A 9,639-nucleotide genomic window follows, 5' to 3' on the forward strand; every position below is an offset into this window, starting at 1 on the left:
AGAAAGAAAGAAAGAAAGAAAGAAAGAAAGAAAGAAAGAAAGAAAGAAAGAAAGAAAGAAAAAGGAAGGAAGGAAGAATGAAAGAAAGCTTTATAGATTTGAAAGAACTCATTTGGTCTTCCCATCTTAGTTAGAGGCTTGTGGGAGCAGCACCCCCAAAGCCACAAACACACATGGAATTTGTGACTGGTCTTGGAGATGAATCAGCCTCTTCCCCTTTTTTTTGATTAACGATCCAGCTTCTCTCAAACTCTCAGCTAGGCAGCGCCATAGTCCATAGAGGGCCTGGCCTGGACTTTTGATTTCAAATTTGGCTTCAGATACTTACTAGCTGTGTGACCCTGAGCAAGTCATTTCCCCCTGTTTGCTTCAATTTCCTCATCTGTAAAATGAACTGAAGAAGAGAATGGCAAATCACTCCAGTGTCTCTGCCAAGGAAATCCCAAACAGGGTCGTGAAGAGTTGGACACAACTGGAAGGCTGAACAAGAGCAAATTCAAATGTGAGCATTTGCTTTTCTGGGAGATGGAAAGAATTGGCTCCATGGTTTATGGTTAGAATCACTCAATGTAATCCAACATCTGGGGCAATGAAAGGGGCGCTAGATTTGGAGTCCAGAGAACCTCGGTTCAAATCCTGGCTGGGTTCTTTACTAGAGAGGAAATGGTGCTGGAGAAAATAGAACGCTTAACAATAATCAAGAGAGATGTGAGTTCAAATCCTGCCTCAGATTTTCCTAGCTAGGAGACCCAGGGTTAAGCCCCTTAGCCTTTCTAAGTCTGCTTCATCATCTGTGAAGTAGTGATAATGATGTCACCCACCTCCCAGGGTTGTTCTGAGGACTCATGAAATGACATCTTCTGCAAAGGTGAAGGGGCTCTACAGGTGGCAGCCATTATTATATTATTCCTTACTATATTATTCTTAGGGACCTCAAAGGTCATTGAGACCAATTTTATTATATGGATGAGAAGACTGAGTCCTAGAGATACGTGGTGTCCTGCAGGGCACTATCCCGGTGCACTAGTCTGCAGGCAGGAAGATGTCCTCCAATTGCCAACATAAGAGGCTCCAGCACACAAAGCCAGTGACCAAGACCTAGGCTCCCAACACAAGAATATTGGGTCAGTGCCCTCTGCTCCCCAGCAGGAGAGCTTAATCTCTTTAAAGGCTAGAGAATAAAGAAACACCATGAGTAAAAAGAAACATACGATAGACTCCTATTATTTCAAGACAGAAATTCTGAAGAGGACAACATTGTCATCAAACCCACATCTGCAACATCAAAAGGGAATATGAACGGGTCTGAAGCCCAAAAATCCTTCTTAGAAGAACTTAAGAAGGATTTTAAAAGTCAAATGAGAGAGGTACAGGAGTCCTTAAAAAGTACAATTGGCCAACTGGAAAAAAAGTACCCTGAAGAAAACAAATCCCTTAAAAATAAAATTGACCAATTGGAGAAGAAAGTACAAAATCTAACAGAAGAAAACAATATGTTAAAAATTAGAATTGAACAAATGGAAACTAATGACTCTATGAGAGAGCAAGAATCAGTCAAATAGAAACAAAAAAACAAAAAAATAGATGAAAACATAAAATACGTCATGGGTAAAACAACTGACCTGGAAAATTGATCCAGGAGAGACAATTTAAAAATTATAGGCCTACCTGAAAATCATGATGAAAAAAAGAGCCTCGAAAATATCCTTCAGGAAATCATAAAGGAAAACTGCCCTGAAGTCCTAGAACCAGAAGGCAAAATAATTACAGAAAGAATCCACTGCTCCCTGTTTGAAAGAGATCCCAAATTGAAAACGCCAAGGAATATAACAGCTAAATTCCAAAATTATCAGATTAAAGAGAAATTACTGCAAGCAGTCAGAAAGAAACAATTTAAATATCATGGAACCACAGTCAGGATTACACAGGACCTTGCAACCTCTACATTAAAACACCATAGGGCATGGAACATGATATGCCATAAGGCAGAGGAGCTTGGAATGCAGCCAAGGATTAACTACCCAGAGAAAATGAGTGTGATTTTTCAGGGAAGGAGATGGATATTCAATGAAATAGACTTCCAAACCTTCCTGATAAAAAGACCAGAGCTCAACAAAAAATTTGATCTTCAAGTATAAGATTCAAGAGATACATAAAAAAGCAAATGGGACAGAAAGATACAATATATTGTTAATAAGGGCAAAATATTTACATCCCTACAAGGGAAGATGACACTTGCAACTCTTGAGAAATGTATTGTTATTATACCATGTTAAAGGAGTATACATAAAGGGGGTGGATATAAGTTGACTTTGATGTAATGATAAAAAAAAAATTTAATCAAGTGGGTTAAATGGATCCAAGTAAGTGGATTAGTCTGATCTAAGAAAATGTACTGAGAAAGGAGCAGGCAGACAAGGGTAAATTACATTACAGGAAACATTACATTACAAAACCTATTAGAGCAGAGGTAAAGAAGGGAAGGGGATGAGCATTGTTTGCACCTTACTCTCATCATATTTGGCTCAAGAAGGGAATAACATAATCAGTTAGGTATAGAAATCTAACTTGCATTATAGGCAGTAGGAGGGAAAAGGGGAAAGAAAAGGGAGGGGTGGCAGAAGGGAGGGAAGAAGCAGTAAGGGTAAAGGGGAAGAAAAGGGAAAGGGATAATGGAAGGGAGGTGGGACTGAAGGAGGCGGTGGTCAAAAGCAAAACACTGGTGAGGGGGGGAAAGGGGAAAGGAGAAAGAAAAGCACAAACAGGGGGATAAAAGATGGAGAAAAAGACACGGAGAGTATCATAACTGTGAATGTGAATGGGATGAACTCTCCCATAAAACGAAATGACATCTTTTGCAAAGGTTAAGGGGCTCTACAGGTGGCAGCCATTATTATATTATTCCTTACTATATTATTCTTAGGGACCTCAGAGGTCATTGAGCCCAATTTTATTATATGGATGAGAAGACTGAGTCCTAGAGATATGTGGTGTCCTGCAGGGCACTATCCCGGTGCACTAGTCTGCAGACAGGAAAATGACAGAGCTTGGCTGGAAACCACAGCCTGAGGAGGATCCATTCCCGAGTGCAGCCCTCTTATTTTACATATGAGAAAACAGAAGCCCACACTGATAGTAACTGGCCGAGTTCCCCAATTAGGGAGTCAGATGTAGCCCTTCCCCTCCAGGGCTGCAGCCTCTTTATTGACTAGGTGACCTTAGCTAAGTCACTTTTTTTCCCTCCATACAAAACAGAGGCAGCTAGGCAGTTCAGTGATTATAGTGCTGGGCCTAGCATCAGGAGCGCTGTAGTTCAAATCTGGCCTCAAATTCTTCTTAGCTGTGTGACCCTGAGAAAGTCATTTAGCTTTGGGTTTTTGGGTTTTTTTTTTCAGTTTCCCCAACTATAAAATAGGGATAATCATAGCAGCCAACTTCCCAGGATTGTTGTGAGGATCAAATGAAATAATATTTGCAAAGCACTCAATGTGCTTGGCATATCAATGGGTGCTTAATAAATGCTGGTTTTCTTTCCTTGGTAAAATGAGAGGGATGTGCTCAGTCTCAACATCTAAGTGATCCTTTTGCATGAAGGAAAACAGAAAAGCAATCTTTGGTGCTGTCATGTTCTTTTGCCTCAGTTTCCCTGATTGTGCCTGCACGGCCAATCTTGGTTCTGGGAATTCCTGTTTTTCTACCAAAGGGTCATCTCAAACAAATACATTATGTCTTCTTGTGAAACTGCACACAGGGCTCCTTTGCCATGATCCCCCCACCCCCAGCTCTTTGTATCTTCTGCTACAGTTTCCCTCTCCTCCCCTGCAAAGCCACAGTCTCCATGTCTAAATGGGCTGGCTATGAACTACACTTAGCATTGGTGAACACTCTTCTTCCCATCCTCTTTGGCACCACCTTCCTCCCCTCCAATCCCTCTGACCTCCTAGCACTTTCAGGGAAAGCCTGAGGTGCTGGTGAGGCCAAGAATGGTGAGAAAGATGGTGGTTGGCCACTCAGTTGCATACCTTGGGCTTCTCCCTGACCCTCCTGTTGCAGATCCAGGCCGTACTGTGGACACAGACTATGATGTCAATGTTTGCTTGTGCATTACAACTGGGGTAGGCATGGGGTGGGGTAGCCACATGCCTCCATGATGCAGGGGCACTGATTTGACCTTCTGGCAGTTTTGATTGTTGGCTCATTGGCAGAGTTCCCCTGGAGCCTTCCTTGGCATGCCAAGTACTCCTTCCCTCCTGTTTTGGATTGGGTGGTCTAATTATGTGACAGGGATGCCATCTAGTGGGAAACAGAGTCTGCTACCTGCTCCAGTGGCCTCATTCATTATGGTAGACCAGATGGGATGGGAAGGATTATGGGACAGAACACAGCAAAAAATGATCCAGACTTCCAGAACCCTTCCATGCATCTCAGCAACAGGGAGAGTGGTATGTTTGGAGTTACTGCCTTAAGGAAAGTTTTCATTGGGAAAGGAGAGGCAGCCTGGAGAAGAGGAAAGAATCCAGGATTGGGAATCAGAAGACATGGGTTTGCATGCTAGTTTGGCCCCTTCCTACTTCTGTGACATTAGGTAGTTCCTTCACCTCCCTGGAACTCTTTCTTCAAAGATAAAATGATGGGGTTGAATTAAGTAACCTTGAAGACAATGGCCAGCTTGGAATCTATATTCCTATGAGAATCCTTGGCTCTGATATGTTGTATATTACAGTATAGTAAGGATATCCTGACTTTTTCTGAAGTTATTTATTTGTAGGAGGGAAATTTCCCAAGAAGACAAAATTGTTTTTTTCCTTTTTTCCCTCTCTGGTTGTATGACAGGAAAAGCGAGCTTGAATGTCAGCTCATCCCGATTTAGGTTCCACATGCTTGCAGCAGAATCCCAGACCATCAGAGCTGAAAGGACCCTTGGAAATCATAGGGTGGTCACTCTGGACCTGGAGGACACCTCCGGGCCCTGCTAGTCCAAGCCACTCACCTTACAGATGAGGAGATTGAGTATCTGCAAAAGTTGTGACTTGCCCAAACACACACAGATAATGATGGTCAGAAGCAAGATTTGAATGCAGAGCCACTAATCACAGAGCCAGCAGCCCCATCCTTCAATATTATAAGTGGGAAACTGAGGCCCAGAGCAGAGAAGGGACTTGACACTTTGTATATGAGACTTAACTTTAGGAAGGGAAGTGTAACCATATTGTGTTGAAGAGATAGAGCTATTAAAGTTACATCAGTACAATTGTTTTCCCTGGATTTTCAGAATAAGACAGCATCCTTTTAATGTCATATTTTTTACTTAAATGCAATGATTAACATTAATTTAATGCATTTTAATTTATTTTAAGAGTTATTTAAACTTTACTTATTCTGAAACTTTCTTCACCTTGCCTCTGGGAGTGTTCTGGGAGTCCAGAGATTTGAGGTTTCAACATTAGCTGTGTGACCTTGGGCAAATTATTTAATGTCTCTGAGTCATTTTGTAGGAAACAGCTGTAGGTGTTAGGGAATGGCCATGGTATATCTGGGTAAAATCACTTCAATTTATGCTTCAAGTGTTTTTTTTTTTTATTTTAAGACTTTAGCCGCTCACACACAAAGCACAGTATTATGGGACATGACTTGATGCTGCCATGGGATGTATTGGGTCTGAAAGTAAGGTTCCTTGGAGAGGTTTGATAGAACTTCATCCTTCCCTGTCTAAAGAGAAGGTTACATTCTCTGATGAGGCTCAGCTCTGTTTCTTGTCGAATTCAATTAGATGGGCATTGAGTAAGAACCTATTATATGCCTAACACTGCACTAGGCATTAGAGATACAAAGTCAGAGAATACAGGCGCTCACTCTTTTGGGGGAAGGGAGAGGATCTGTGTAAAGAAACAATATGAGATGATGTGAAGAGGGAGAGAACACTAAAAATGTAATTCCATTCAACAGCAGTGTATGTTAGTCAATAAACATCTATTAAGTGCCTACTATGTACCAATCCCTGTGCTAAAAACTTGCCATATAAAGGAAGATGGCCCTGATCTCAATGACTGGACCATCTATTGATGTGTGGACAAAGGAGAAGGTCCCAGGCTTTTAGGAATTCAGGAAACAGCTTGTGTGCATGTCAGTGAGGGTGGGGGGCATTGATCAGGATATCCCTCATCAACTGATCTGCATTCCCTATCCTTCTCTCCCCACTGCACACATACACCCTCAAGTCTGTTTGATGAAATTACAGAAGAGAAAGGGTCAGGTAAAAGAGACAATGAATTACGGAGGTTTTAAACCAAGTGACAAAACATCTCTCAGCTTGGTAACTTCTCCTCAAGATGTGAAGAAGTGCTCCATAAAATGGAGGGAATCAAGGTATATAGTGCCCTGGGTTTGCTGAGGCTGGGCCATACCCTGCTGGCCCTTTGGAAGGTCACCCAAACTCTAAGGAGTGAGACTAGGAAAGAGGGACAGCCTTGGAAAGAGTGACCAGGTTGCAGAGCAGGCAACAGATGTTGGGTGTGCTAAGACACAAGGAGCTAAGATTCTGTAAATCAGGGAAGAGAATAAGAACTTGAAAGCAAACACATACGCACAATAAACACAAGATGATTTGGGGAGGGGGGCATCAGGAACGAATCCTTGTAAAGCGGGGTGCTTGGGGATCCCGTTCATCGGAGACAGCCAGGGCACAATCACAGTGATGAACGTAGAGTGCTGAGTGGGAGGGAGATGGGAAGCCCTTGTCTTTCTTTTTAAAAGTTAATGAATTTTTATGTTAAACTTAGTAACCATACACAAAAGCAAACATTTAAATAGACGGAATGAAAAATGACAGCACCTGAAACTCCAAACACCAGATTCAGTGCCATCTATTGAAAAGAGGAGTAAGCTCCTTTGAGCAGAATGAAGACCGAACGTCCTGTCCTGATGTGCCTGCTGCTTCCTAGGCTCCTTTTCTTCTGAGACTCTTCTGCATTGCTTGCAGTTGCTCTGGTTGTCATGTCCATTGCCTGAGTCATCCTGTCAGTCAGCCCACCAGGGCAGGTCACAGCTCTGCTCCCTTCCTTGAGGCCACCTTGCTGTTGGCCAAGTAGAGTCCAGGGTTGTCCTGGACCGTAGGACTGGTGCCCACTTTGTCCTTCACTGAGCTGCTCACCAGCACCACAATTCTCTGAAGCTGTAGCAGGTAACATCTCCTCAGGCTATTCACACCTCTGCCGAGAATAGTCTTGAGTTTATGGTACTGAGCCAATACCAACATTCTAATTAGTCAATAAACTCCAGGGAACTGACCCATGGTAGACTTGGCTGCATGGATGGCCTTTGTATCTCCCAGGAAGCAGGCATAACATCTAACTGCAGTGCCTCATTCTTAGCTCCTGAAAAGTGGGGAATACCCCTCCTGCTCAACAGGCCTCCCAGGCAAGTCCTTCTCCAAGTCACAGTAGCAGGCCCCCTGGGATACAGAGGTGCAGGTCTTCCCATTTTGGAGAATAAGTGATGTTCAATGGAATGGATTTATTGATTGGAATAATCATAATGGGAACTGCCATTCCTGTGAAGGCATTGAGGATTGGAAAGTTCTGGACATTTATCTTTTCTTTATAACTGCATGAGACAAGCACTGCAGGTATTAATAAATCAATTTTACAGAAAAGGAAACTGAGGCTTAAAGAGGTCAAACACTCATAGGATCAAAAACCTAGAGCTGGAAAGGAACTTAGAGGTCAAATAGTCCACCCCCTCCCGTTTTACAGATGAGGAAACCAAAGTCCAGAAAAGGAAACAACTTACCCAAGGTCACACAGGAAGTGATCCAGGCAGGCCACAATTTTAAGACTGTTGCTATGGCTTCACATTTACTGTACCACACTATATCCCAGGGTCAAATGACTTGGCTTAGTCTGCTGCTGGTGTCTGAGGCAGGATTCAGACCCAAGGATCTCTTCAATGCCAGTCCAGTTTCCTAACTAACTCAACACAAGGCAGCATGTCAAAGATGTCAAGGTGGTGAGAACACTGTATTTGGAGTCCCAGAATCCCAGAATTTAGAGGTGGAAAAAACATCAAAAGTATCTAATCAGTTAATCAATAAGCAAACATTTATTAACCACTTGTTATGTTCTAGGCACTGTGCTAAGCACTGGGGATATAGAAAGGCAAAAGGTAGTCCCTGCCCTCAAGGAGTTTACAGTCTATCGGGGGAGACAACATGCAAACCAATATATACAAAGCAAGCTATATACAGGAAAAATAGGAAATGACTAACAAACAGAAGGCACTGAAATGAAGAGGGAAGACTTCCTGTTGAAATGAGATTTTAGTTGGGACTTAAAGGAAGTCATTCATTAAATCCATACTCAAATCTATAATCAAACTCAGACTCAAAAGGAATTCCCATTATAAGTCACAAAATAGTTTTCAATGAATCAAAAGCTACCTTCTCTCCCTCCCACTTCACTTCCTCTTGATTGAAAAAGAAAGAATAAAACTCTGGTAACAAATATGTATAATCAAGAAAACAAATTTTTTCATTGACCATGTAAGAATAAATGAGAGTGGGGCCAAAATGGTGGAGTAAAGGCATAAGAAAACATAAGAAAACTCCCATGGATATTATAACCAAATTCCAGAACTCACAGGTCAAGGAGAAAATACTGCAAGCAGCCAAAAAGAAACAATTAAAATATTATGGAGTCATAGTCAGGATAACATAAGATTTAGTAGTTTCTACATTAAAGGATCAGAGTGCTTGGAATATGATATTTTGGAGGGCAAAAGAGGTAGGATTATAACCAAGAATCACCTACCCAGCAAAACTGAGCATAATCATTCGGGGAAAAATATGGATATTCCATGAAATAGAGGATTTTCAAGCATTCCTGGTAAAAAGACCAGAGCTGGATAGAAAATTTGACTTTCAAATACAAATCTCAAAAGAAGCATAAAAAGGTAAACAGGAAAGAGAAATCATAAGGGATTCAATAAGGTTAAATTGTTTACATTACTACATGGGAAAATGATTTTTGTAAATCCTAAAAAAAAAACTTTCTCATTATTAGAACAGTTAGAAGGAGTAAGAAAGCACAGGTGTGAGTTGAATGTGTTGGTATGATTATCTAAAAAGAATTAAGGGATGAGAAAGAAAAATGCATTGGGAGAAGAGGAAAGGGAGAGGTAGAATGGGGTAAATTATCTGATGAAAAAATTATCTGACATAAAAACATAAAAAGATTTTACAGTGATGGGGAAAATGGGGGAAGGGTGGAGAGGAGCACATGAACCTTGCACTCATCAGAAGTGGCTCAAAGAGAATACACACTTAGTTGAGTGTAGAAATCCATCACACCATACAGGAAAGTAGGAGAGGAAGGGGATAAGAGAAGGGGGTAGGGCTGATACATGGGAGGGCACTTTGGGGTTGGTAAAAGTCAGAAGTAAAACACTTATTTTGGTTTTTGTTTTTTGCTAGGCAATGGGGTTAAGTGACTTGCCCAGGGTCACACAGCTAATAAGTGTCAAGTGTCTGAGGCCGCATTTGAACTCAGGTCCTCCTGACTCCAGGGCTGGTACTCTATCCACTTCATCATACTCTATCCACTTCATCACCTAGCTGCCCCTAGTAAAACACTTTTGAGAATGGAC

This window comes from Vombatus ursinus, unplaced genomic scaffold, assembly GCF_900497805.2.
Source record: "Vombatus ursinus unplaced genomic scaffold, bare-nosed wombat genome assembly UNPS02011353.1, whole genome shotgun sequence".
NCBI lineage: Eukaryota > Metazoa > Chordata > Mammalia > Diprotodontia > Vombatidae > Vombatus > Vombatus ursinus.